This window comes from Schistocerca cancellata, unplaced genomic scaffold (genome assembly GCF_023864275.1).
Source record: "Schistocerca cancellata isolate TAMUIC-IGC-003103 unplaced genomic scaffold, iqSchCanc2.1 HiC_scaffold_442, whole genome shotgun sequence".
Taxonomy (NCBI): domain Eukaryota; kingdom Metazoa; phylum Arthropoda; class Insecta; order Orthoptera; family Acrididae; genus Schistocerca; species Schistocerca cancellata.
In genome coordinates, this window is record NW_026046459.1 from 1 (window position 1) to 23,577 (window position 23,577).

Consider the following 23,577-nt stretch of genomic DNA (forward strand, 5'->3'; position numbering starts at 1 on the left):
GTTCGGGCGTCATTTTTAAGCAGTGCAGTGCAGGATTCAGCGTCTGTAGCATTCTCTCGAGAGGATGCGACGGCGCTGGACGGCAGTCCCACTTTCCCCTCAGGCGTCTGCCGCGGAAAGCACCAGGAAGCTGAGCATCGGTGGTTCAGTGGTAGAATGCTCGCCTGCCACGCGGGCGGCCCGGGTTCGATTCCCGGCCGATGCATCATTTTGTTTTTTCTCCGATAGTGGCGCTGCGTGTCTTTCGCACTCGAACTGCGTGAGCCATGAGAATGCACCGCGGTATTTCCGTGGGAAATAACCTAACATGCAGCGCACACGACTGCTCGTTTGGACTCTTGTGTGCTATTCTACATACTGGCGTCGGCCTAGCATCGCAAGTTGCCTGTCGCGCCGGGAATGCACGTGTAGCAACAGAAAAAAATGAGCCAGGAAGTGCAGACTCTCTACCACTGGTATTTGGTACTTACCGAGATCACTTGCCTCGGTAGCGCAGTAGGCAGCGCGTAAGTCTCATAATCTTAAGGTCGTGAGTTCGATCCTCAACCGGGGCATTTAATTTACTTTCGTCCACAGCTAAATTGACGGCTCTGGGGTTTGCGAAGCAGCGAAACACTTTGTACTTTGTTATCCACAAGGCTTCAACGACTCAGCGTGATAATGTTTACTTCCCGTTATTACTACTTGCAGTTCTTATGTAAAATTTTCAAGGAAAAAAGTACTAGTAATAAAACTGAATTTCGTACGATATAACGTGTAAAGTCACAATGTATGACCTGCTGTATGATGACAGGCAGCAGGTCTTTACTTGCGAAATAAGTAAATAAATATTACTACTTACAGCTTTGCTTTTCCTCCTACCCCTGTAACAACGAGGCATAAAGCAATGGATTGTGACTTTTGACATGCGCGCCTCGCCATGGGCGCGCGAAAAGGTGCTCGCAAACAGGGAAAGTGCGACACGGAAAGCGAGTGGACCGGGTGTAAAGCCGGAGAGAAATGTGCATGTCCGGTGTGGTCTAGTGGCTAGGATACCTGGCTCTCACCCAGGAGGCCCGGGTTCGATTCCCGGTACCGGAACGGAATTTTTCGGAAAAAATCACGACAAGTTTTGACCCTGCGAAAGGCTGTTTCACGCCCTCCTCGCATTATAGCTACTGGTTCATAAACGTCAGCTGAAAACAGTCGAGAGAAACGGTCACGCAATGAAATTACTACGAGCAGCGGAATATAGGGAGAAGAGACGCTGCTCCACTGTTGGACTGCTACCATAGAAATGTTACATGGCAATACGCAGAGCAATTCCCGCGAAGCGATGGAAGGCTGTCTGCACCGAGGTCCGTTAGCTCAGTTGGTTAGAGCGTCGTGCTAATAACGCGAAGGTCGTGGGTTCGATCCCCCCACGGCCCACTACGATTTCACTCTTTCAAAAAGGCAACGCCGATTTCGGCGGGGAAGTATGGTGACAAAGAAATCGTCACATTGTGTGGGAACTGATAGGGGACCAGAACGCGACTTGTCGGGACGCGCTAAAACACTTCACTGGTCACAGCACGGTGAACGCACAGTTTCTCGTCCGATCACCGCTACTGCGCGAAGCTGGACGTTGTCAGTGCTTGGGCGGGTGACCGCCTGCGAACACACGGCACTGCCGATAGTTTCAATTCGTATTTCTCTTTCCTCTTCGGTTTCGGAGCTGCAGCGCTATTCGGTCAAGGGCACTGGCGCCACATTTTGCCTCTCAGTATGCCAAGTCGCGCCGTGCGGCCACAGTGAAATGAAGGAGCGTGTTGAAAAATTTTCAACAAAGAAAAAAAAATGAAATGTACTAGTAATAAAACTGAATTTGTCTGACAGAACATGTAAAATCAGACAATACATGATAACAGGCAGCAGGTATTTACTTGAGGCATAAGTAATGTGGTGCCCGCCTCGCCATACCTCTCTCAGTCGTTTTGCGCGCTTGTTCTTTTTATATAGGCCGATTGGAGAGCGTCAGCTCTCGCGTCAGCTGAGCAAAGTCGAGACAAGTCGAGACTCAAGGAGAATCGACGCACACGCTATAGGGTGGCCTGCAGCGAGTAAGATGGGGAAAGAAACATTAATTGAAGGACGCGTGGCAAAAGTACTCATACGCAAAAGTTAAAAGCCGGCTGCGGTGGCCGGGAATCGAACCCGGATCAACTGCTTGGAAGGCAACTATGCTGACCATTACACCACCACCGCACGGTTTCCGTCCGCGCACGCCGCGCTGTGTCTGCTTCCCGCCTGTCGGCGGCGGCTCAAGGTGGTCGTAGCTGTAGGCGCATTACGGCGTAGGCGAGCGCATCCAGACAGCGTCTCTACGCACATTTCGCGTCCTTTGGCAAGAGTCGTCGCGTGCGTGCGCCGCAAGAGTACTTAGGCGATCGCGTTCGGGCGTCATTTTTAAGCAGTGCAGTGCAGGATTCAGCGTCTGTAGCATTCTCTCGAGAGGATGCGACGGCGCTGGACGGCAGTCCCACTTTCCCCTCAGGCGTCTGCCGCGGAAAGCACCAGGAAGCTGAGCATCGGTGGTTCAGTGGTAGAATGCTCGCCTGCCACGCGGGCGGCCCGGGTTCGATTCCCGGCCGATGCATCATTTTGTTTTTTCTCCGATAGTGGCGCTGCGTGTCTTTCGCACTCGAACTGCGTGAGCCATGAGAATGCACCGCGGTATTTCCGTGGGAAATAACCTAACATGCAGCGCACACGACTGCTCGTTTGGACTCTTGTGTGCTATTCTACATACTGGCGTCGGCCTAGCATCGCAAGTTGCCTGTCGCGCCGGGAATGCACGTGTAGCAACAGAAAAAAATGAGCCAGGAAGTGCAGACTCTCTACCACTGGTATTTGGTACTTACCGAGATCACTTGCCTCGGTAGCGCAGTAGGCAGCGCGTAAGTCTCATAATCTTAAGGTCGTGAGTTCGATCCTCAACCGGGGCATTTAATTTACTTTCGTCCACAGCTAAATTGACGGCTCTGGGGTTTGCGAAGCAGCGAAACACTTTGTACTTTGTTATCCACAAGGCTTCAACGACTCAGCGTGATAATGTTTACTTCCCGTTATTACTACTTGCAGTTCTTATGTAAAATTTTCAAGGAAAAAAGTACTAGTAATAAAACTGAATTTCGTACGATATAACGTGTAAAGTCACAATGTATGACCTGCTGTATGATGACAGGCAGCAGGTCTTTACTTGCGAAATAAGTAAATAAATATTACTACTTACAGCTTTGCTTTTCCTCCTACCCCTGTAACAACGAGGCATAAAGCAATGGATTGTGACTTTTGACATGCGCGCCTCGCCATGGGCGCGCGAAAAGGTGCTCGCAAACAGGGAAAGTGCGACACGGAAAGCGAGTGGACCGGGTGTAAAGCCGGAGAGAAATGTGCATGTCCGGTGTGGTCTAGTGGCTAGGATACCTGGCTCTCACCCAGGAGGCCCGGGTTCGATTCCCGGTACCGGAACGGAATTTTTCGGAAAAAATCACGACAAGTTTTGACCCTGCGAAAGGCTGTTTCACGCCCTCCTCGCATTATAGCTACTGGTTCATAAACGTCAGCTGAAAACAGTCGAGAGAAACGGTCACGCAATGAAATTACTACGAGCAGCGGAATATAGGGAGAAGAGACGCTGCTCCACTGTTGGACTGCTACCATAGAAATGTTACATGGCAATACGCAGAGCAATTCCCGCGAAGCGATGGAAGGCTGTCTGCACCGAGGTCCGTTAGCTCAGTTGGTTAGAGCGTCGTGCTAATAACGCGAAGGTCGTGGGTTCGATCCCCCCACGGCCCACTACGATTTCACTCTTTCAAAAAGGCAACGCCGATTTCGGCGGGGAAGTATGGTGACAAAGAAATCGTCACATTGTGTGGGAACTGATAGGGGACCAGAACGCGACTTGTCGGGACGCGCTAAAACACTTCACTGGTCACAGCACGGTGAACGCACAGTTTCTCGTCCGATCACCGCTACTGCGCGAAGCTGGACGTTGTCAGTGCTTGGGCGGGTGACCGCCTGCGAACACACGGCACTGCCGATAGTTTCAATTCGTATTTCTCTTTCCTCTTCGGTTTCGGAGCTGCAGCGCTATTCGGTCAAGGGCACTGGCGCCACATTTTGCCTCTCAGTATGCCAAGTCGCGCCGTGCGGCCACAGTGAAATGAAGGAGCGTGTTGAAAAATTTTCAACAAAGAAAAAAAAATGAAATGTACTAGTAATAAAACTGAATTTGTCTGACAGAACATGTAAAATCAGACAATACATGATAACAGGCAGCAGGTATTTACTTGAGGCATAAGTAATGTGGTGCCCGCCTCGCCATACCTCTCTCAGTCGTTTTGCGCGCTTGTTCTTTTTATATAGGCCGATTGGAGAGCGTCAGCTCTCGCGTCAGCTGAGCAAAGTCGAGACAAGTCGAGACTCAAGGAGAATCGACGCACACGCTATAGGGTGGCCTGCAGCGAGTAAGATGGGGAAAGAAACATTAATTGAAGGACGCGTGGCAAAAGTACTCATACGCAAAAGTTAAAAGCCGGCTGCGGTGGCCGGGAATCGAACCCGGATCAACTGCTTGGAAGGCAACTATGCTGACCATTACACCACCACCGCACGGTTTCCGTCCGCGCACGCCGCGCTGTGTCTGCTTCCCGCCTGTCGGCGGCGGCTCAAGGTGGTCGTAGCTGTAGGCGCATTACGGCGTAGGCGAGCGCATCCAGACAGCGTCTCTACGCACATTTCGCGTCCTTTGGCAAGAGTCGTCGCGTGCGTGCGCCGCAAGAGTACTTAGGCGATCGCGTTCGGGCGTCATTTTTAAGCAGTGCAGTGCAGGATTCAGCGTCTGTAGCATTCTCTCGAGAGGATGCGACGGCGCTGGACGGCAGTCCCACTTTCCCCTCAGGCGTCTGCCGCGGAAAGCACCAGGAAGCTGAGCATCGGTGGTTCAGTGGTAGAATGCTCGCCTGCCACGCGGGCGGCCCGGGTTCGATTCCCGGCCGATGCATCATTTTGTTTTTTCTCCGATAGTGGCGCTGCGTGTCTTTCGCACTCGAACTGCGTGAGCCATGAGAATGCACCGCGGTATTTCCGTGGGAAATAACCTAACATGCAGCGCACACGACTGCTCGTTTGGACTCTTGTGTGCTATTCTACATACTGGCGTCGGCCTAGCATCGCAAGTTGCCTGTCGCGCCGGGAATGCACGTGTAGCAACAGAAAAAAATGAGCCAGGAAGTGCAGACTCTCTACCACTGGTATTTGGTACTTACCGAGATCACTTGCCTCGGTAGCGCAGTAGGCAGCGCGTAAGTCTCATAATCTTAAGGTCGTGAGTTCGATCCTCAACCGGGGCATTTAATTTACTTTCGTCCACAGCTAAATTGACGGCTCTGGGGTTTGCGAAGCAGCGAAACACTTTGTACTTTGTTATCCACAAGGCTTCAACGACTCAGCGTGATAATGTTTACTTCCCGTTATTACTACTTGCAGTTCTTATGTAAAATTTTCAAGGAAAAAAGTACTAGTAATAAAACTGAATTTCGTACGATATAACGTGTAAAGTCACAATGTATGACCTGCTGTATGATGACAGGCAGCAGGTCTTTACTTGCGAAATAAGTAAATAAATATTACTACTTACAGCTTTGCTTTTCCTCCTACCCCTGTAACAACGAGGCATAAAGCAATGGATTGTGACTTTTGACATGCGCGCCTCGCCATGGGCGCGCGAAAAGGTGCTCGCAAACAGGGAAAGTGCGACACGGAAAGCGAGTGGACCGGGTGTAAAGCCGGAGAGAAATGTGCATGTCCGGTGTGGTCTAGTGGCTAGGATACCTGGCTCTCACCCAGGAGGCCCGGGTTCGATTCCCGGTACCGGAACGGAATTTTTCGGAAAAAATCACGACAAGTTTTGACCCTGCGAAAGGCTGTTTCACGCCCTCCTCGCATTATAGCTACTGGTTCATAAACGTCAGCTGAAAACAGTCGAGAGAAACGGTCACGCAATGAAATTACTACGAGCAGCGGAATATAGGGAGAAGAGACGCTGCTCCACTGTTGGACTGCTACCATAGAAATGTTACATGGCAATACGCAGAGCAATTCCCGCGAAGCGATGGAAGGCTGTCTGCACCGAGGTCCGTTAGCTCAGTTGGTTAGAGCGTCGTGCTAATAACGCGAAGGTCGTGGGTTCGATCCCCCCACGGCCCACTACGATTTCACTCTTTCAAAAAGGCAACGCCGATTTCGGCGGGGAAGTATGGTGACAAAGAAATCGTCACATTGTGTGGGAACTGATAGGGGACCAGAACGCGACTTGTCGGGACGCGCTAAAACACTTCACTGGTCACAGCACGGTGAACGCACAGTTTCTCGTCCGATCACCGCTACTGCGCGAAGCTGGACGTTGTCAGTGCTTGGGCGGGTGACCGCCTGCGAACACACGGCACTGCCGATAGTTTCAATTCGTATTTCTCTTTCCTCTTCGGTTTCGGAGCTGCAGCGCTATTCGGTCAAGGGCACTGGCGCCACATTTTGCCTCTCAGTATGCCAAGTCGCGCCGTGCGGCCACAGTGAAATGAAGGAGCGTGTTGAAAAATTTTCAACAAAGAAAAAAAAATGAAATGTACTAGTAATAAAACTGAATTTGTCTGACAGAACATGTAAAATCAGACAATACATGATAACAGGCAGCAGGTATTTACTTGAGGCATAAGTAATGTGGTGCCCGCCTCGCCATACCTCTCTCAGTCGTTTTGCGCGCTTGTTCTTTTTATATAGGCCGATTGGAGAGCGTCAGCTCTCGCGTCAGCTGAGCAAAGTCGAGACAAGTCGAGACTCAAGGAGAATCGACGCACACGCTATAGGGTGGCCTGCAGCGAGTAAGATGGGGAAAGAAACATTAATTGAAGGACGCGTGGCAAAAGTACTCATACGCAAAAGTTAAAAGCCGGCTGCGGTGGCCGGGAATCGAACCCGGATCAACTGCTTGGAAGGCAACTATGCTGACCATTACACCACCACCGCACGGTTTCCGTCCGCGCACGCCGCGCTGTGTCTGCTTCCCGCCTGTCGGCGGCGGCTCAAGGTGGTCGTAGCTGTAGGCGCATTACGGCGTAGGCGAGCGCATCCAGACAGCGTCTCTACGCACATTTCGCGTCCTTTGGCAAGAGTCGTCGCGTGCGTGCGCCGCAAGAGTACTTAGGCGATCGCGTTCGGGCGTCATTTTTAAGCAGTGCAGTGCAGGATTCAGCGTCTGTAGCATTCTCTCGAGAGGATGCGACGGCGCTGGACGGCAGTCCCACTTTCCCCTCAGGCGTCTGCCGCGGAAAGCACCAGGAAGCTGAGCATCGGTGGTTCAGTGGTAGAATGCTCGCCTGCCACGCGGGCGGCCCGGGTTCGATTCCCGGCCGATGCATCATTTTGTTTTTTCTCCGATAGTGGCGCTGCGTGTCTTTCGCACTCGAACTGCGTGAGCCATGAGAATGCACCGCGGTATTTCCGTGGGAAATAACCTAACATGCAGCGCACACGACTGCTCGTTTGGACTCTTGTGTGCTATTCTACATACTGGCGTCGGCCTAGCATCGCAAGTTGCCTGTCGCGCCGGGAATGCACGTGTAGCAACAGAAAAAAATGAGCCAGGAAGTGCAGACTCTCTACCACTGGTATTTGGTACTTACCGAGATCACTTGCCTCGGTAGCGCAGTAGGCAGCGCGTAAGTCTCATAATCTTAAGGTCGTGAGTTCGATCCTCAACCGGGGCATTTAATTTACTTTCGTCCACAGCTAAATTGACGGCTCTGGGGTTTGCGAAGCAGCGAAACACTTTGTACTTTGTTATCCACAAGGCTTCAACGACTCAGCGTGATAATGTTTACTTCCCGTTATTACTACTTGCAGTTCTTATGTAAAATTTTCAAGGAAAAAAGTACTAGTAATAAAACTGAATTTCGTACGATATAACGTGTAAAGTCACAATGTATGACCTGCTGTATGATGACAGGCAGCAGGTCTTTACTTGCGAAATAAGTAAATAAATATTACTACTTACAGCTTTGCTTTTCCTCCTACCCCTGTAACAACGAGGCATAAAGCAATGGATTGTGACTTTTGACATGCGCGCCTCGCCATGGGCGCGCGAAAAGGTGCTCGCAAACAGGGAAAGTGCGACACGGAAAGCGAGTGGACCGGGTGTAAAGCCGGAGAGAAATGTGCATGTCCGGTGTGGTCTAGTGGCTAGGATACCTGGCTCTCACCCAGGAGGCCCGGGTTCGATTCCCGGTACCGGAACGGAATTTTTCGGAAAAAATCACGACAAGTTTTGACCCTGCGAAAGGCTGTTTCACGCCCTCCTCGCATTATAGCTACTGGTTCATAAACGTCAGCTGAAAACAGTCGAGAGAAACGGTCACGCAATGAAATTACTACGAGCAGCGGAATATAGGGAGAAGAGACGCTGCTCCACTGTTGGACTGCTACCATAGAAATGTTACATGGCAATACGCAGAGCAATTCCCGCGAAGCGATGGAAGGCTGTCTGCACCGAGGTCCGTTAGCTCAGTTGGTTAGAGCGTCGTGCTAATAACGCGAAGGTCGTGGGTTCGATCCCCCCACGGCCCACTACGATTTCACTCTTTCAAAAAGGCAACGCCGATTTCGGCGGGGAAGTATGGTGACAAAGAAATCGTCACATTGTGTGGGAACTGATAGGGGACCAGAACGCGACTTGTCGGGACGCGCTAAAACACTTCACTGGTCACAGCACGGTGAACGCACAGTTTCTCGTCCGATCACCGCTACTGCGCGAAGCTGGACGTTGTCAGTGCTTGGGCGGGTGACCGCCTGCGAACACACGGCACTGCCGATAGTTTCAATTCGTATTTCTCTTTCCTCTTCGGTTTCGGAGCTGCAGCGCTATTCGGTCAAGGGCACTGGCGCCACATTTTGCCTCTCAGTATGCCAAGTCGCGCCGTGCGGCCACAGTGAAATGAAGGAGCGTGTTGAAAAATTTTCAACAAAGAAAAAAAAATGAAATGTACTAGTAATAAAACTGAATTTGTCTGACAGAACATGTAAAATCAGACAATACATGATAACAGGCAGCAGGTATTTACTTGAGGCATAAGTAATGTGGTGCCCGCCTCGCCATACCTCTCTCAGTCGTTTTGCGCGCTTGTTCTTTTTATATAGGCCGATTGGAGAGCGTCAGCTCTCGCGTCAGCTGAGCAAAGTCGAGACAAGTCGAGACTCAAGGAGAATCGACGCACACGCTATAGGGTGGCCTGCAGCGAGTAAGATGGGGAAAGAAACATTAATTGAAGGACGCGTGGCAAAAGTACTCATACGCAAAAGTTAAAAGCCGGCTGCGGTGGCCGGGAATCGAACCCGGATCAACTGCTTGGAAGGCAACTATGCTGACCATTACACCACCACCGCACGGTTTCCGTCCGCGCACGCCGCGCTGTGTCTGCTTCCCGCCTGTCGGCGGCGGCTCAAGGTGGTCGTAGCTGTAGGCGCATTACGGCGTAGGCGAGCGCATCCAGACAGCGTCTCTACGCACATTTCGCGTCCTTTGGCAAGAGTCGTCGCGTGCGTGCGCCGCAAGAGTACTTAGGCGATCGCGTTCGGGCGTCATTTTTAAGCAGTGCAGTGCAGGATTCAGCGTCTGTAGCATTCTCTCGAGAGGATGCGACGGCGCTGGACGGCAGTCCCACTTTCCCCTCAGGCGTCTGCCGCGGAAAGCACCAGGAAGCTGAGCATCGGTGGTTCAGTGGTAGAATGCTCGCCTGCCACGCGGGCGGCCCGGGTTCGATTCCCGGCCGATGCATCATTTTGTTTTTTCTCCGATAGTGGCGCTGCGTGTCTTTCGCACTCGAACTGCGTGAGCCATGAGAATGCACCGCGGTATTTCCGTGGGAAATAACCTAACATGCAGCGCACACGACTGCTCGTTTGGACTCTTGTGTGCTATTCTACATACTGGCGTCGGCCTAGCATCGCAAGTTGCCTGTCGCGCCGGGAATGCACGTGTAGCAACAGAAAAAAATGAGCCAGGAAGTGCAGACTCTCTACCACTGGTATTTGGTACTTACCGAGATCACTTGCCTCGGTAGCGCAGTAGGCAGCGCGTAAGTCTCATAATCTTAAGGTCGTGAGTTCGATCCTCAACCGGGGCATTTAATTTACTTTCGTCCACAGCTAAATTGACGGCTCTGGGGTTTGCGAAGCAGCGAAACACTTTGTACTTTGTTATCCACAAGGCTTCAACGACTCAGCGTGATAATGTTTACTTCCCGTTATTACTACTTGCAGTTCTTATGTAAAATTTTCAAGGAAAAAAGTACTAGTAATAAAACTGAATTTCGTACGATATAACGTGTAAAGTCACAATGTATGACCTGCTGTATGATGACAGGCAGCAGGTCTTTACTTGCGAAATAAGTAAATAAATATTACTACTTACAGCTTTGCTTTTCCTCCTACCCCTGTAACAACGAGGCATAAAGCAATGGATTGTGACTTTTGACATGCGCGCCTCGCCATGGGCGCGCGAAAAGGTGCTCGCAAACAGGGAAAGTGCGACACGGAAAGCGAGTGGACCGGGTGTAAAGCCGGAGAGAAATGTGCATGTCCGGTGTGGTCTAGTGGCTAGGATACCTGGCTCTCACCCAGGAGGCCCGGGTTCGATTCCCGGTACCGGAACGGAATTTTTCGGAAAAAATCACGACAAGTTTTGACCCTGCGAAAGGCTGTTTCACGCCCTCCTCGCATTATAGCTACTGGTTCATAAACGTCAGCTGAAAACAGTCGAGAGAAACGGTCACGCAATGAAATTACTACGAGCAGCGGAATATAGGGAGAAGAGACGCTGCTCCACTGTTGGACTGCTACCATAGAAATGTTACATGGCAATACGCAGAGCAATTCCCGCGAAGCGATGGAAGGCTGTCTGCACCGAGGTCCGTTAGCTCAGTTGGTTAGAGCGTCGTGCTAATAACGCGAAGGTCGTGGGTTCGATCCCCCCACGGCCCACTACGATTTCACTCTTTCAAAAAGGCAACGCCGATTTCGGCGGGGAAGTATGGTGACAAAGAAATCGTCACATTGTGTGGGAACTGATAGGGGACCAGAACGCGACTTGTCGGGACGCGCTAAAACACTTCACTGGTCACAGCACGGTGAACGCACAGTTTCTCGTCCGATCACCGCTACTGCGCGAAGCTGGACGTTGTCAGTGCTTGGGCGGGTGACCGCCTGCGAACACACGGCACTGCCGATAGTTTCAATTCGTATTTCTCTTTCCTCTTCGGTTTCGGAGCTGCAGCGCTATTCGGTCAAGGGCACTGGCGCCACATTTTGCCTCTCAGTATGCCAAGTCGCGCCGTGCGGCCACAGTGAAATGAAGGAGCGTGTTGAAAAATTTTCAACAAAGAAAAAAAAATGAAATGTACTAGTAATAAAACTGAATTTGTCTGACAGAACATGTAAAATCAGACAATACATGATAACAGGCAGCAGGTATTTACTTGAGGCATAAGTAATGTGGTGCCCGCCTCGCCATACCTCTCTCAGTCGTTTTGCGCGCTTGTTCTTTTTATATAGGCCGATTGGAGAGCGTCAGCTCTCGCGTCAGCTGAGCACAAGTCGAGACTCAAGGAGAATCGACGCACACGCTATAGGGTGGCCTGCAGCGAGTAAGATGGGGAAAGAAACATTAATTGAAGGACGCGTGGCAAAAGTACTCATACGCAAAAGTTAAAAGCCGGCTGCGGTGGCCGGGAATCGAACCCGGATCAACTGCTTGGAAGGCAACTATGCTGACCATTACACCACCACCGCACGGTTTCCGTCCGCGCACGCCGCGCTGTGTCTGCTTCCCGCCTGTCGGCGGCGGCTCAAGGTGGTCGTAGCTGTAGGCGCATTACGGCGTAGGCGAGCGCATCCAGACAGCGTCTCTACGCACATTTCGCGTCCTTTGGCAAGAGTCGTCGCGTGCGTGCGCCGCAAGAGTACTTAGGCGATCGCGTTCGGGCGTCATTTTTAAGCAGTGCAGTGCAGGATTCAGCGTCTGTAGCATTCTCTCGAGAGGATGCGACGGCGCTGGACGGCAGTCCCACTTTCCCCTCAGGCGTCTGCCGCGGAAAGCACCAGGAAGCTGAGCATCGGTGGTTCAGTGGTAGAATGCTCGCCTGCCACGCGGGCGGCCCGGGTTCGATTCCCGGCCGATGCATCATTTTGTTTTTTCTCCGATAGTGGCGCTGCGTGTCTTTCGCACTCGAACTGCGTGAGCCATGAGAATGCACCGCGGTATTTCCGTGGGAAATAACCTAACATGCAGCGCACACGACTGCTCGTTTGGACTCTTGTGTGCTATTCTACATACTGGCGTCGGCCTAGCATCGCAAGTTGCCTGTCGCGCCGGGAATGCACGTGTAGCAACAGAAAAAAATGAGCCAGGAAGTGCAGACTCTCTACCACTGGTATTTGGTACTTACCGAGATCACTTGCCTCGGTAGCGCAGTAGGCAGCGCGTAAGTCTCATAATCTTAAGGTCGTGAGTTCGATCCTCAACCGGGGCATTTAATTTACTTTCGTCCACAGCTAAATTGACGGCTCTGGGGTTTGCGAAGCAGCGAAACACTTTGTACTTTGTTATCCACAAGGCTTCAACGACTCAGCGTGATAATGTTTACTTCCCGTTATTACTACTTGCAGTTCTTATGTAAAATTTTCAAGGAAAAAAGTACTAGTAATAAAACTGAATTTCGTACGATATAACGTGTAAAGTCACAATGTATGACCTGCTGTATGATGACAGGCAGCAGGTCTTTACTTGCGAAATAAGTAAATAAATATTACTACTTACAGCTTTGCTTTTCCTCCTACCCCTGTAACAACGAGGCATAAAGCAATGGATTGTGACTTTTGACATGCGCGCCTCGCCATGGGCGCGCGAAAAGGTGCTCGCAAACAGGGAAAGTGCGACACGGAAAGCGAGTGGACCGGGTGTAAAGCCGGAGAGAAATGTGCATGTCCGGTGTGGTCTAGTGGCTAGGATACCTGGCTCTCACCCAGGAGGCCCGGGTTCGATTCCCGGTACCGGAACGGAATTTTTCGGAAAAAATCACGACAAGTTTTGACCCTGCGAAAGGCTGTTTCACGCCCTCCTCGCATTATAGCTACTGGTTCATAAACGTCAGCTGAAAACAGTCGAGAGAAACGGTCACGCAATGAAATTACTACGAGCAGCGGAATATAGGGAGAAGAGACGCTGCTCCACTGTTGGACTGCTACCATAGAAATGTTACATGGCAATACGCAGAGCAATTCCCGCGAAGCGATGGAAGGCTGTCTGCACCGAGGTCCGTTAGCTCAGTTGGTTAGAGCGTCGTGCTAATAACGCGAAGGTCGTGGGTTCGATCCCCCCACGGCCCACTACGATTTCACTCTTTCAAAAAGGCAACGCCGATTTCGGCGGGGAAGTATGGTGACAAAGAAATCGTCACATTGTGTGGGAACTGATAGGGGACCAGAACGCGACTTGTCGGGACGCGCTAAAACACTTCACTGGTCACAGCACGGTGAACGCACAGTTTCTCGTCCGATCACCGCTACTGCGCGAAGCTGGACGTTGTCAGTGCTTGGGCGGGTGACCGCCTGCGAACACACGGCACTGCCGATAGTTTCAATTCGTATTTCTCTTTCCTCTTCGGTTTCGGAGCTGCAGCGCTATTCGGTCAAGGGCACTGGCGCCACATTTTGCCTCTCAGTATGCCAAGTCGCGCCGTGCGGCCACAGTGAAATGAAGGAGCGTGTTGAAAAATTTTCAACAAAGAAAAAAAAATGAAATGTACTAGTAATAAAACTGAATTTGTCTGACAGAACATGTAAAATCAGACAATACATGATAACAGGCAGCAGGTATTTACTTGAGGCATAAGTAATGTGGTGCCCGCCTCGCCATACCTCTCTCAGTCGTTTTGCGCGCTTGTTCTTTTTATATAGGCCGATTGGAGAGCGTCAGCTCTCGCGTCAGCTGAGCAAAGTCGAGACAAGTCGAGACTCAAGGAGAATCGACGCACACGCTATAGGGTGGCCTGCAGCGAGTAAGATGGGGAAAGAAACATTAATTGAAGGACGCGTGGCAAAAGTACTCATACGCAAAAGTTAAAAGCCGGCTGCGGTGGCCGGGAATCGAACCCGGATCAACTGCTTGGAAGGCAACTATGCTGACCATTACACCACCACCGCACGGTTTCCGTCCGCGCACGCCGCGCTGTGTCTGCTTCCCGCCTGTCGGCGGCGGCTCAAGGTGGTCGTAGCTGTAGGCGCATTACGGCGTAGGCGAGCGCATCCAGACAGCGTCTCTACGCACATTTCGCGTCCTTTGGCAAGAGTCGTCGCGTGCGTGCGCCGCAAGAGTACTTAGGCGATCGCGTTCGGGCGTCATTTTTAAGCAGTGCAGTGCAGGATTCAGCGTCTGTAGCATTCTCTCGAGAGGATGCGACGGCGCTGGACGGCAGTCCCACTTTCCCCTCAGGCGTCTGCCGCGGAAAGCACCAGGAAGCTGAGCATCGGTGGTTCAGTGGTAGAATGCTCGCCTGCCACGCGGGCGGCCCGGGTTCGATTCCCGGCCGATGCATCATTTTGTTTTTTCTCCGATAGTGGCGCTGCGTGTCTTTCGCACTCGAACTGCGTGAGCCATGAGAATGCACCGCGGTATTTCCGTGGGAAATAACCTAACATGCAGCGCACACGACTGCTCGTTTGGACTCTTGTGTGCTATTCTACATACTGGCGTCGGCCTAGCATCGCAAGTTGCCTGTCGCGCCGGGAATGCACGTGTAGCAACAGAAAAAAATGAGCCAGGAAGTGCAGACTCTCTACCACTGGTATTTGGTACTTACCGAGATCACTTGCCTCGGTAGCGCAGTAGGCAGCGCGTAAGTCTCATAATCTTAAGGTCGTGAGTTCGATCCTCAACCGGGGCATTTAATTTACTTTCGTCCACAGCTAAATTGACGGCTCTGGGGTTTGCGAAGCAGCGAAACACTTTGTACTTTGTTATCCACAAGGCTTCAACGACTCAGCGTGATAATGTTTACTTCCCGTTATTACTACTTGCAGTTCTTATGTAAAATTTTCAAGGAAAAAAGTACTAGTAATAAAACTGAATTTCGTACGATATAACGTGTAAAGTCACAATGTATGACCTGCTGTATGATGACAGGCAGCAGGTCTTTACTTGCGAAATAAGTAAATAAATATTACTACTTACAGCTTTGCTTTTCCTCCTACCCCTGTAACAACGAGGCATAAAGCAATGGATTGTGACTTTTGACATGCGCGCCTCGCCATGGGCGCGCGAAAAGGTGCTCGCAAACAGGGAAAGTGCGACACGGAAAGCGAGTGGACCGGGTGTAAAGCCGGAGAGAAATGTGCATGTCCGGTGTGGTCTAGTGGCTAGGATACCTGGCTCTCACCCAGGAGGCCCGGGTTCGATTCCCGGTACCGGAACGGAATTTTTCGGAAAAAATCACGACAAGTTTTGACCCTGCGAAAGGCTGTTTCACGCCCTCCTCGCATTATAGCTACTGGTTCATAAACGTCAGCTGAAAACAGTCGAGAGAAACGGTCACGCAATGAAATTACTACGAGCAGCGGAATATAGGGAGAAGAGACGCTGCTCCACTGTTGGACTGCTACCATAGAAATGTTACATGGCAATACGCAGAGCAATTCCCGCGAAGCGATGGAAGGCTGTCTGCACCGAGGTCCGTTAGCTCAGTTGGTTAGAGCGTCGTGCTAATAACGCGAAGGTCGTGGGTTCGATCCCCCCACGGCCCACTACGATTTCACTCTTTCAAAAAGGCAACGCCGATTTCGGCGGGGAAGTATGGTGACAAAGAAATCGTCACATTGTGTGGGAACTGATAGGGGACCAGAACGCGACTTGTCGGGACGCGCTAAAACACTTCACTGGTCACAGCACGGTGAACGCACAGTTTCTCGTCCGATCACCGCTACTGCGCGAAGCTGGACGTTGTCAGTGCTTGGGCGGGTGACCGCCTGCGAACACACGGCACTGCCGATAGTTTCAATTCGTATTTCTCTTTCCTCTTCGGTTTCGGAGCTGCAGCGCTATTCGGTCAAGGGCACTGGCGCCACATTTTGCCTCTCAGTATGCCAAGTCGCGCCGTGCGGCCACAGTGAAATGAAGGAGCGTGTTGAAAAATTTTCAACAAAGAAAAAAAAATGAAATGTACTAGTAATAAAACTGAATTTGTCTGACAGAACATGTAAAATCAGACAATACATGATAACAGGCAGCAGGTATTTACTTGAGGCATAAGTAATGTGGTGCCCGCCTCGCCATACCTCTCTCAGTCGTTTTGCGCGCTTGTTCTTTTTATATAGGCCGATTGGAGAGCGTCAGCTCTCGCGTCAGCTGAGCACAAGTCGAGACTCAAGGAGAATCGACGCACACGCTATAGGGTGGCCTGCAGCGAGTAAGATGGGGAAAGAAACATTAATTGAAGGACGCGTGGCAAAAGTACTCATACGCAAAAGTTAAAAGCCGGCTGCGGTGGCCGGGAATCGAACCCGGATCAACTGCTTGGAAGGCAACTATGCTGACCATTACACCACCACCGCACGGTTTCCGTCCGCGCACGCCGCGCTGTGTCTGCTTCCCGCCTGTCGGCGGCGGCTCAAGGTGGTCGTAGCTGTAGGCGCATTACGGCGTAGGCGAGCGCATCCAGACAGCGTCTCTACGCACATTTCGCGTCCTTTGGCAAGAGTCGTCGCGTGCGTGCGCCGCAAGAGTACTTAGGCGATCGCGTTCGGGCGTCATTTTTAAGCAGTGCAGTGCAGGATTCAGCGTCTGTAGCATTCTCTCGAGAGGATGCGACGGCGCTGGACGGCAGTCCCACTTTCCCCTCAGGCGTCTGCCGCGGAAAGCACCAGGAAGCTGAGCATCGGTGGTTCAGTGGTAGAATGCTCGCCTGCCACGCGGGCGGCCCGGGTTCGATTCCCGGCCGATGCATCATTTTGTTTTTTCTCCGATAGTGGCGCTGCGTGTCTTTCGCACTCGAACTGCGTGAGCCATGAGAATGCACCGCGGTATTTCCGTGGGAAATAACCTAACATGCAGCGCACACGACTGCTCGTTTGGACTCTTGTGTGCTATTCTACATACTGGCGTCGGCCTAGCATCGCAAGTTGCCTGTCGCGCCGGGAATGCACGTGTAGCAACAGAAAAAAATGAGCCAGGAAGTGCAGACTCTCTACCACTGGTATTTGGTACTTACCGAGATCACTTGCCTCGGTAGCGCAGTAGGCAGCGCGTAAGTCTCATAATCTTAAGGTCGTGAGTTCGATCCTCAACCGGGGCATTTAATTTACTTTCGTCCACAGCTAAATTGACGGCTCTGGGGTTTGCGAAGCAGCGAAACACTTTGTACTTTGTTATCCACAAGGCTTCAACGACTCAGCGTGATAATGTTTACTTCCCGTTATTACTACTTGCAGTTCTTATGTAAAATTTTCAAGGAAAAAAGTACTAGTAATAAAACTGAATTTCGTACGATATAACGTGTAAAGTCACAATGTATGACCTGCTGTATGATGACAGGCAGCAGGTCTTTACTTGCGAAATAAGTAAATAAATATTACTACTTACAGCTTTGCTTTTCCTCCTACCCCTGTAACAACGAGGCATAAAGCAATGGATTGTGACTTTTGACATGCGCGCCTCGCCATGGGCGCGCGAAAAGGTGCTCGCAAACAGGGAAAGTGCGACACGGAAAGCGAGTGGACCGGGTGTAAAGCCGGAGAGAAATGTGCATGTCCGGTGTGGTCTAGTGGCTAGGATACCTGGCTCTCACCCAGGAGGCCCGGGTTCGATTCCCGGTACCGGAACGGAATTTTTCGGAAAAAATCACGACAAGTTTTGACCCTGCGAAAGGCTGTTTCACGCCCTCCTCGCATTATAGCTACTGGTTCATAAACGTCAGCTGAAAACAGTCGAGAGAAACGGTCACGCAATGAAATTACTACGAGCAGCGGAATATAGGGAGAAGAGACGCTGCTCCACTGTTGGACTGCTACCATAGAAATGTTACATGGCAATACGCAGAGCAATTCCCGCGAAGCGATGGAAGGCTGTCTGCACCGAGGTCCGTTAGCTCAGTTGGTTAGAGCGTCGTGCTAATAACGCGAAGGTCGTGGGTTCGATCCCCCCACGGCCCACTACGATTTCACTCTTTCAAAAAGGCAACGCCGATTTCGGCGGGGAAGTATGGTGACAAAGAAATCGTCACATTGTGTGGGAACTGATAGGGGACCAGAACGCGACTTGTCGGGACGCGCTAAAACACTTCACTGGTCACAGCACGGTGAACGCACAGTTTCTCGTCCGATCACCGCTACTGCGCGAAGCTGGACGTTGTCAGTGCTTGGGCGGGTGACCGCCTGCGAACACACGGCACTGCCGATAGTTTCAATTCGTATTTCTCTTTCCTCTTCGGTTTCGGAGCTGCAGCGCTATTCGGTCAAGGGCACTGGCGCCACATTTTGCCTCTCAGTATGCCAAGTCGCGCCGTGCGGCCACAGTGAAATGAAGGAGCGTGTTGAAAAATTTTCAACAAAGAAAAAAAAATGAAATGTACTAGTAATAAAACTGAATTTGTCTGACAGAACATGTAAAATCAGACAATACATGATAACAGGCAGCAGGTATTTACTTGAGGCATAAGTAATGTGGTGCCCGCCTCGCCATACCTCTCTCAGTCGTTTTGCGCGCTTGTTCTTTTTATATAGGCCGATTGGAGAGCGTCAGCTCTCGCGTCAGCTGAGCAAAGTCGAGACAAGTCGAGACTCAAGGAGAATCGACGCACACGCTATAGGGTGGCCTGCAGCGAGTAAGATGGGGAAAGAAACATTAATTGAAGGACGCGTGGCAAAAGTACTCATACGCAAAAGTTAAAAGCCGGCTGCGGTGGCCGGGAATCGAACCCGGATCAACTGCTTGGAAGGCAACTATGCTGACCATTACACCACCACCGCACGGTTTCCGTCCGCGCACGCCGCGCTGTGTCTGCTTCCCGCCTGTCGGCGGCGGCTCAAGGTGGTCGTAGCTGTAGGCGCATTACGGCGTAGGCGAGCGCATCCAGACAGCGTCTCTACGCACATTTCGCGTCCTTTGGCAAGAGTCGTCGCGTGCGTGCGCCGCAAGAGTACTTAGGCGATCGCGTTCGGGCGTCATTTTTAAGCAGTGCAGTGCAGGATTCAGCGTCTGTAGCATTCTCTCGAGAGGATGCGACGGCGCTGGACGGCAGTCCCACTTTCCCCTCAGGCGTCTGCCGCGGAAAGCACCAGGAAGCTGAGCATCGGTGGTTCAGTGGTAGAATGCTCGCCTGCCACGCGGGCGGCCCGGGTTCGATTCCCGGCCGATGCATCATTTTGTTTTTTCTCCGATAGTGGCGCTGCGTGTCTTTCGCACTCGAACTGCGTGAGCCATGAGAATGCACCGCGGTATTTCCGTGGGAAATAACCTAACATGCAGCGCACACGACTGCTCGTTTGGACTCTTGTGTGCTATTCTACATACTGGCGTCGGCCTAGCATCGCAAGTTGCCTGTCGCGCCGGGAATGCACGTGTAGCAACAGAAAAAAATGAGCCAGGAAGTGCAGACTCTCTACCACTGGTATTTGGTACTTACCGAGATCACTTGCCTCGGTAGCGCAGTAGGCAGCGCGTAAGTCTCATAATCTTAAGGTCGTGAGTTCGATCCTCAACCGGGGCATTTAATTTACTTTCGTCCACAGCTAAATTGACGGCTCTGGGGTTTGCGAAGCAGCGAAACACTTTGTACTTTGTTATCCACAAGGCTTCAACGACTCAGCGTGATAATGTTTACTTCCCGTTATTACTACTTGCAGTTCTTATGTAAAATTTTCAAGGAAAAAAGTACTAGTAATAAAACTGAATTTCGTACGATATAACGTGTAAAGTCACAATGTATGACCTGCTGTATGATGACAGGCAGCAGGTCTTTACTTGCGAAATAAGTAAATAAATATTACTACTTACAGCTTTGCTTTTCCTCCTACCCCTGTAACAACGAGGCATAAAGCAATGGATTGTGACTTTTGACATGCGCGCCTCGCCATGGGCGCGCGAAAAGGTGCTCGCAAACAGGGAAAGTGCGACACGGAAAGCGAGTGGACCGGGTGTAAAGCCGGAGAGAAATGTGCATGTCCGGTGTGGTCTAGTGGCTAGGATACCTGGCTCTCACCCAGGAGGCCCGGGTTCGATTCCCGGTACCGGAACGGAATTTTTCGGAAAAAATCACGACAAGTTTTGACCCTGCGAAAGGCTGTTTCACGCCCTCCTCGCATTATAGCTACTGGTTCATAAACGTCAGCTGAAAACAGTCGAGAGAAACGGTCACGCAATGAAATTACTACGAGCAGCGGAATATAGGGAGAAGAGACGCTGCTCCACTGTTGGACTGCTACCATAGAAATGTTACATGGCAATACGCAGAGCAATTCCCGCGAAGCGATGGAAGGCTGTCTGCACCGAGGTCCGTTAGCTCAGTTGGTTAGAGCGTCGTGCTAATAACGCGAAGGTCGTGGGTTCGATCCCCCCACGGCCCACTACGATTTCACTCTTTCAAAAAGGCAACGCCGATTTCGGCGGGGAAGTATGGTGACAAAGAAATCGTCACATTGTGTGGGAACTGATAGGGGACCAGAACGCGACTTGTCGGGACGCGCTAAAACACTTCACTGGTCACAGCACGGTGAACGCACAGTTTCTCGTCCGATCACCGCTACTGCGCGAAGCTGGACGTTGTCAGTGCTTGGGCGGGTGACCGCCTGCGAACACACGGCACTGCCGATAGTTTCAATTCGTATTTCTCTTTCCTCTTCGGTTTCGGAGCTGCAGCGCTATTCGGTCAAGGGCACTGGCGCCACATTTTGCCTCTCAGTATGCCAAGTCGCGCCGTGCGGCCACAGTGAAATGAAGGAGCGTGTTGAAAAATTTTCAACAAAGAAAAAAAAATGAAATGTACTAGTAATAAAACTGAATTTGTCTGACAGAACATGTAAAATCAGACAATACATGATAACAGGCAGCAGGTATTTACTTGAGGCATAAGTAATGTGGTGCCCGCCTCGCCATACCTCTCTCAGTCGTTTTGCGCGCTTGTTCTTTTTATATAGGCCGATTGGAGAGCGTCAGCTCTCGCGTCAGCTGAGCAAAGTCGAGACAAGTCGAGACTCAAGGAGAATCGACGCACACGCTATAGGGTGGCCTGCAGCGAGTAAGATGGGGAAAGAAACATTAATTGAAGGACGCGTGGCAAAAGTACTCATACGCAAAAGTTAAAAGCCGGCTGCGGTGGCCGGGAATCGAACCCGGATCAACTGCTTGGAAGGCAACTATGCTGACCATTACACCACCACCGCACGGTTTCCGTCCGCGCACGCCGCGCTGTGTCTGCTTCCCGCCTGTCGGCGGCGGCTCAAGGTGGTCGTAGCTGTAGGCGCATTACGGCGTAGGCGAGCGCATCCAGACAGCGTCTCTACGCACATTTCGCGTCCTTTGGCAAGAGTCGTCGCGTGCGTGCGCCGCAAGAGTACTTAGGCGATCGCGTTCGGGCGTCATTTTTAAGCAGTGCAGTGCAGGATTCAGCGTCTGTAGCATTCTCTCGAGAGGATGCGACGGCGCTGGACGGCAGTCCCACTTTCCCCTCAGGCGTCTGCCGCGGAAAGCACCAGGAAGCTGAGCATCGGTGGTTCAGTGGTAGAATGCTCGCCTGCCACGCGGGCGGCCCGGGTTCGATTCCCGGCCGATGCATCATTTTGTTTTTTCTCCGATAGTGGCGCTGCGTGTCTTTCGCACTCGAACTGCGTGAGCCATGAGAATGCACCGCGGTATTTCCGTGGGAAATAACCTAACATGCAGCGCACACGACTGCTCGTTTGGACTCTTGTGTGCTATTCTACATACTGGCGTCGGCCTAGCATCGCAAGTTGCCTGTCGCGCCGGGAATGCACGTGTAGCAACAGAAAAAAATGAGCCAGGAAGTGCAGACTCTCTACCACTGGTATTTGGTACTTACCGAGATCACTTGCCTCGGTAGCGCAGTAGGCAGCGCGTAAGTCTCATAATCTTAAGGTCGTGAGTTCGATCCTCAACCGGGGCATTTAATTTACTTTCGTCCACAGCTAAATTGACGGCTCTGGGGTTTGCGAAGCAGCGAAACACTTTGTACTTTGTTATCCACAAGGCTTCAACGACTCAGCGTGATAATGTTTACTTCCCGTTATTACTACTTGCAGTTCTTATGTAAAATTTTCAAGGAAAAAAGTACTAGTAATAAAACTGAATTTCGTACGATATAACGTGTAAAGTCACAATGTATGACCTGCTGTATGATGACAGGCAGCAGGTCTTTACTTGCGAAATAAGTAAATAAATATTACTACTTACAGCTTTGCTTTTCCTCCTACCCCTGTAACAACGAGGCATAAAGCAATGGATTGTGACTTTTGACATGCGCGCCTCGCCATGGGCGCGCGAAAAGGTGCTCGCAAACAGGGAAAGTGCGACACGGAAAGCGAGTGGACCGGGTGTAAAGCCGGAGAGAAATGTGCATGTCCGGTGTGGTCTAGTGGCTAGGATACCTGGCTCTCACCCAGGAGGCCCGGGTTCGATTCCCGGTACCGGAACGGAATTTTTCGGAAAAAATCACGACAAGTTTTGACCCTGCGAAAGGCTGTTTCACGCCCTCCTCGCATTATAGCTACTGGTTCATAAACGTCAGCTGAAAACAGTCGAGAGAAACGGTCACGCAATGAAATTACTACGAGCAGCGGAATATAGGGAGAAGAGACGCTGCTCCACTGTTGGACTGCTACCATAGAAATGTTACATGGCAATACGCAGAGCAATTCCCGCGAAGCGATGGAAGGCTGTCTGCACCGAGGTCCGTTAGCTCAGTTGGTTAGAGCGTCGTGCTAATAACGCGAAGGTCGTGGGTTCGATCCCCCCACGGCCCACTACGATTTCACTCTTTCAAAAAGGCAACGCCGATTTCGGCGGGGAAGTATGGTGACAAAGAAATCGTCACATTGTGTGGGAACTGATAGGGGACCAGAACGCGACTTGTCGGGACGCGCTAAAACACTTCACTGGTCACAGCACGGTGAACGCACAGTTTCTCGTCCGATCACCGCTACTGCGCGAAGCTGGACGTTGTCAGTGCTTGGGCGGGTGACCGCCTGCGAACACACGGCACTGCCGATAGTTTCAATTCGTATTTCTCTTTCCTCTTCGGTTTCGGAGCTGCAGCGCTATTCGGTCAAGGGCACTGGCGCCACATTTTGCCTCTCAGTATGCCAAGTCGCGCCGTGCGGCCACAGTGAAATGAAGGAGCGTGTTGAAAAATTTTCAACAAAGAAAAAAAAATGAAATGTACTAGTAATAAAACTGAATTTGTCTGACAGAACATGTAAAATCAGACAATACATGATAAC

The 23,577-nt window shown here is 51.3% G+C and overlaps 49 non-coding genes across 49 annotated transcripts; 40 read left to right on the forward strand and 9 right to left on the reverse strand.

Annotated features, from left to right (window-relative positions):
* Window positions 1-134: 134 nt before the first annotated feature.
* Window positions 135-205, forward strand: Trnag-gcc (transfer RNA glycine (anticodon GCC)). The gene has a single exon. It is a non-coding gene; the product is annotated as a tRNA-Gly (tRNA).
* A 276-nt stretch (window positions 206-481) lies between these two features.
* On the forward strand, window positions 482-554 carry Trnam-cau (transfer RNA methionine (anticodon CAU)). The gene has a single exon. It is a non-coding gene; the product is annotated as a tRNA-Met (tRNA).
* A 454-nt stretch (window positions 555-1,008) lies between these two features.
* On the forward strand, window positions 1,009-1,080 carry Trnae-cuc (transfer RNA glutamic acid (anticodon CUC)). Its single transcript has one exon. It is a non-coding gene; the product is annotated as a tRNA-Glu (tRNA).
* A 256-nt stretch (window positions 1,081-1,336) lies between these two features.
* Window positions 1,337-1,410, forward strand: Trnai-aau (transfer RNA isoleucine (anticodon AAU)). The gene has a single exon. It is a non-coding gene; the product is annotated as a tRNA-Ile (tRNA).
* Window positions 1,411-2,154: 744 nt separating this feature from the next.
* On the reverse strand, window positions 2,155-2,226 carry Trnag-ucc (transfer RNA glycine (anticodon UCC)). The gene has a single exon. It is a non-coding gene; the product is annotated as a tRNA-Gly (tRNA).
* Window positions 2,227-2,546: 320 nt separating this feature from the next.
* Window positions 2,547-2,617, forward strand: Trnag-gcc (transfer RNA glycine (anticodon GCC)). The gene has a single exon. It is a non-coding gene; the product is annotated as a tRNA-Gly (tRNA).
* A 276-nt stretch (window positions 2,618-2,893) lies between these two features.
* Window positions 2,894-2,966, forward strand: Trnam-cau (transfer RNA methionine (anticodon CAU)). Its single transcript has one exon. It is a non-coding gene; the product is annotated as a tRNA-Met (tRNA).
* Window positions 2,967-3,420: 454 nt separating this feature from the next.
* On the forward strand, window positions 3,421-3,492 carry Trnae-cuc (transfer RNA glutamic acid (anticodon CUC)). The gene has a single exon. It is a non-coding gene; the product is annotated as a tRNA-Glu (tRNA).
* A 256-nt stretch (window positions 3,493-3,748) lies between these two features.
* On the forward strand, window positions 3,749-3,822 carry Trnai-aau (transfer RNA isoleucine (anticodon AAU)). The gene has a single exon. It is a non-coding gene; the product is annotated as a tRNA-Ile (tRNA).
* A 744-nt stretch (window positions 3,823-4,566) lies between these two features.
* Trnag-ucc (transfer RNA glycine (anticodon UCC)) lies at window positions 4,567-4,638 on the reverse strand. The gene has a single exon. It is a non-coding gene; the product is annotated as a tRNA-Gly (tRNA).
* A 320-nt stretch (window positions 4,639-4,958) lies between these two features.
* Window positions 4,959-5,029, forward strand: Trnag-gcc (transfer RNA glycine (anticodon GCC)). Its single transcript has one exon. It is a non-coding gene; the product is annotated as a tRNA-Gly (tRNA).
* A 276-nt stretch (window positions 5,030-5,305) lies between these two features.
* On the forward strand, window positions 5,306-5,378 carry Trnam-cau (transfer RNA methionine (anticodon CAU)). The gene has a single exon. It is a non-coding gene; the product is annotated as a tRNA-Met (tRNA).
* Window positions 5,379-5,832: 454 nt separating this feature from the next.
* Window positions 5,833-5,904, forward strand: Trnae-cuc (transfer RNA glutamic acid (anticodon CUC)). The gene has a single exon. It is a non-coding gene; the product is annotated as a tRNA-Glu (tRNA).
* Window positions 5,905-6,160: 256 nt separating this feature from the next.
* On the forward strand, window positions 6,161-6,234 carry Trnai-aau (transfer RNA isoleucine (anticodon AAU)). The gene has a single exon. It is a non-coding gene; the product is annotated as a tRNA-Ile (tRNA).
* Window positions 6,235-6,978: 744 nt separating this feature from the next.
* Window positions 6,979-7,050, reverse strand: Trnag-ucc (transfer RNA glycine (anticodon UCC)). The gene has a single exon. It is a non-coding gene; the product is annotated as a tRNA-Gly (tRNA).
* Window positions 7,051-7,370: 320 nt separating this feature from the next.
* On the forward strand, window positions 7,371-7,441 carry Trnag-gcc (transfer RNA glycine (anticodon GCC)). Its single transcript has one exon. It is a non-coding gene; the product is annotated as a tRNA-Gly (tRNA).
* Window positions 7,442-7,717: 276 nt separating this feature from the next.
* On the forward strand, window positions 7,718-7,790 carry Trnam-cau (transfer RNA methionine (anticodon CAU)). Its single transcript has one exon. It is a non-coding gene; the product is annotated as a tRNA-Met (tRNA).
* Window positions 7,791-8,244: 454 nt separating this feature from the next.
* On the forward strand, window positions 8,245-8,316 carry Trnae-cuc (transfer RNA glutamic acid (anticodon CUC)). Its single transcript has one exon. It is a non-coding gene; the product is annotated as a tRNA-Glu (tRNA).
* A 256-nt stretch (window positions 8,317-8,572) lies between these two features.
* Trnai-aau (transfer RNA isoleucine (anticodon AAU)) lies at window positions 8,573-8,646 on the forward strand. Its single transcript has one exon. It is a non-coding gene; the product is annotated as a tRNA-Ile (tRNA).
* Window positions 8,647-9,390: 744 nt separating this feature from the next.
* On the reverse strand, window positions 9,391-9,462 carry Trnag-ucc (transfer RNA glycine (anticodon UCC)). The gene has a single exon. It is a non-coding gene; the product is annotated as a tRNA-Gly (tRNA).
* Window positions 9,463-9,782: 320 nt separating this feature from the next.
* Trnag-gcc (transfer RNA glycine (anticodon GCC)) lies at window positions 9,783-9,853 on the forward strand. The gene has a single exon. It is a non-coding gene; the product is annotated as a tRNA-Gly (tRNA).
* A 276-nt stretch (window positions 9,854-10,129) lies between these two features.
* Window positions 10,130-10,202, forward strand: Trnam-cau (transfer RNA methionine (anticodon CAU)). The gene has a single exon. It is a non-coding gene; the product is annotated as a tRNA-Met (tRNA).
* A 454-nt stretch (window positions 10,203-10,656) lies between these two features.
* Trnae-cuc (transfer RNA glutamic acid (anticodon CUC)) lies at window positions 10,657-10,728 on the forward strand. Its single transcript has one exon. It is a non-coding gene; the product is annotated as a tRNA-Glu (tRNA).
* Window positions 10,729-10,984: 256 nt separating this feature from the next.
* Window positions 10,985-11,058, forward strand: Trnai-aau (transfer RNA isoleucine (anticodon AAU)). Its single transcript has one exon. It is a non-coding gene; the product is annotated as a tRNA-Ile (tRNA).
* Window positions 11,059-11,793: 735 nt separating this feature from the next.
* Window positions 11,794-11,865, reverse strand: Trnag-ucc (transfer RNA glycine (anticodon UCC)). The gene has a single exon. It is a non-coding gene; the product is annotated as a tRNA-Gly (tRNA).
* Window positions 11,866-12,185: 320 nt separating this feature from the next.
* On the forward strand, window positions 12,186-12,256 carry Trnag-gcc (transfer RNA glycine (anticodon GCC)). Its single transcript has one exon. It is a non-coding gene; the product is annotated as a tRNA-Gly (tRNA).
* A 276-nt stretch (window positions 12,257-12,532) lies between these two features.
* Trnam-cau (transfer RNA methionine (anticodon CAU)) lies at window positions 12,533-12,605 on the forward strand. The gene has a single exon. It is a non-coding gene; the product is annotated as a tRNA-Met (tRNA).
* Window positions 12,606-13,059: 454 nt separating this feature from the next.
* On the forward strand, window positions 13,060-13,131 carry Trnae-cuc (transfer RNA glutamic acid (anticodon CUC)). The gene has a single exon. It is a non-coding gene; the product is annotated as a tRNA-Glu (tRNA).
* Window positions 13,132-13,387: 256 nt separating this feature from the next.
* Window positions 13,388-13,461, forward strand: Trnai-aau (transfer RNA isoleucine (anticodon AAU)). Its single transcript has one exon. It is a non-coding gene; the product is annotated as a tRNA-Ile (tRNA).
* A 744-nt stretch (window positions 13,462-14,205) lies between these two features.
* On the reverse strand, window positions 14,206-14,277 carry Trnag-ucc (transfer RNA glycine (anticodon UCC)). Its single transcript has one exon. It is a non-coding gene; the product is annotated as a tRNA-Gly (tRNA).
* Window positions 14,278-14,597: 320 nt separating this feature from the next.
* Trnag-gcc (transfer RNA glycine (anticodon GCC)) lies at window positions 14,598-14,668 on the forward strand. Its single transcript has one exon. It is a non-coding gene; the product is annotated as a tRNA-Gly (tRNA).
* Window positions 14,669-14,944: 276 nt separating this feature from the next.
* On the forward strand, window positions 14,945-15,017 carry Trnam-cau (transfer RNA methionine (anticodon CAU)). Its single transcript has one exon. It is a non-coding gene; the product is annotated as a tRNA-Met (tRNA).
* A 454-nt stretch (window positions 15,018-15,471) lies between these two features.
* Trnae-cuc (transfer RNA glutamic acid (anticodon CUC)) lies at window positions 15,472-15,543 on the forward strand. The gene has a single exon. It is a non-coding gene; the product is annotated as a tRNA-Glu (tRNA).
* Window positions 15,544-15,799: 256 nt separating this feature from the next.
* On the forward strand, window positions 15,800-15,873 carry Trnai-aau (transfer RNA isoleucine (anticodon AAU)). The gene has a single exon. It is a non-coding gene; the product is annotated as a tRNA-Ile (tRNA).
* Window positions 15,874-16,608: 735 nt separating this feature from the next.
* On the reverse strand, window positions 16,609-16,680 carry Trnag-ucc (transfer RNA glycine (anticodon UCC)). The gene has a single exon. It is a non-coding gene; the product is annotated as a tRNA-Gly (tRNA).
* A 320-nt stretch (window positions 16,681-17,000) lies between these two features.
* On the forward strand, window positions 17,001-17,071 carry Trnag-gcc (transfer RNA glycine (anticodon GCC)). The gene has a single exon. It is a non-coding gene; the product is annotated as a tRNA-Gly (tRNA).
* Window positions 17,072-17,347: 276 nt separating this feature from the next.
* Window positions 17,348-17,420, forward strand: Trnam-cau (transfer RNA methionine (anticodon CAU)). Its single transcript has one exon. It is a non-coding gene; the product is annotated as a tRNA-Met (tRNA).
* Window positions 17,421-17,874: 454 nt separating this feature from the next.
* Trnae-cuc (transfer RNA glutamic acid (anticodon CUC)) lies at window positions 17,875-17,946 on the forward strand. The gene has a single exon. It is a non-coding gene; the product is annotated as a tRNA-Glu (tRNA).
* Window positions 17,947-18,202: 256 nt separating this feature from the next.
* On the forward strand, window positions 18,203-18,276 carry Trnai-aau (transfer RNA isoleucine (anticodon AAU)). Its single transcript has one exon. It is a non-coding gene; the product is annotated as a tRNA-Ile (tRNA).
* Window positions 18,277-19,020: 744 nt separating this feature from the next.
* Trnag-ucc (transfer RNA glycine (anticodon UCC)) lies at window positions 19,021-19,092 on the reverse strand. Its single transcript has one exon. It is a non-coding gene; the product is annotated as a tRNA-Gly (tRNA).
* Window positions 19,093-19,412: 320 nt separating this feature from the next.
* Window positions 19,413-19,483, forward strand: Trnag-gcc (transfer RNA glycine (anticodon GCC)). The gene has a single exon. It is a non-coding gene; the product is annotated as a tRNA-Gly (tRNA).
* Window positions 19,484-19,759: 276 nt separating this feature from the next.
* Window positions 19,760-19,832, forward strand: Trnam-cau (transfer RNA methionine (anticodon CAU)). The gene has a single exon. It is a non-coding gene; the product is annotated as a tRNA-Met (tRNA).
* Window positions 19,833-20,286: 454 nt separating this feature from the next.
* Window positions 20,287-20,358, forward strand: Trnae-cuc (transfer RNA glutamic acid (anticodon CUC)). Its single transcript has one exon. It is a non-coding gene; the product is annotated as a tRNA-Glu (tRNA).
* A 256-nt stretch (window positions 20,359-20,614) lies between these two features.
* On the forward strand, window positions 20,615-20,688 carry Trnai-aau (transfer RNA isoleucine (anticodon AAU)). Its single transcript has one exon. It is a non-coding gene; the product is annotated as a tRNA-Ile (tRNA).
* Window positions 20,689-21,432: 744 nt separating this feature from the next.
* Trnag-ucc (transfer RNA glycine (anticodon UCC)) lies at window positions 21,433-21,504 on the reverse strand. Its single transcript has one exon. It is a non-coding gene; the product is annotated as a tRNA-Gly (tRNA).
* Window positions 21,505-21,824: 320 nt separating this feature from the next.
* On the forward strand, window positions 21,825-21,895 carry Trnag-gcc (transfer RNA glycine (anticodon GCC)). Its single transcript has one exon. It is a non-coding gene; the product is annotated as a tRNA-Gly (tRNA).
* Window positions 21,896-22,171: 276 nt separating this feature from the next.
* Trnam-cau (transfer RNA methionine (anticodon CAU)) lies at window positions 22,172-22,244 on the forward strand. Its single transcript has one exon. It is a non-coding gene; the product is annotated as a tRNA-Met (tRNA).
* A 454-nt stretch (window positions 22,245-22,698) lies between these two features.
* Trnae-cuc (transfer RNA glutamic acid (anticodon CUC)) lies at window positions 22,699-22,770 on the forward strand. The gene has a single exon. It is a non-coding gene; the product is annotated as a tRNA-Glu (tRNA).
* Window positions 22,771-23,026: 256 nt separating this feature from the next.
* Trnai-aau (transfer RNA isoleucine (anticodon AAU)) lies at window positions 23,027-23,100 on the forward strand. Its single transcript has one exon. It is a non-coding gene; the product is annotated as a tRNA-Ile (tRNA).
* The last annotated feature ends 477 nt before the right edge of the window (window positions 23,101-23,577 follow it).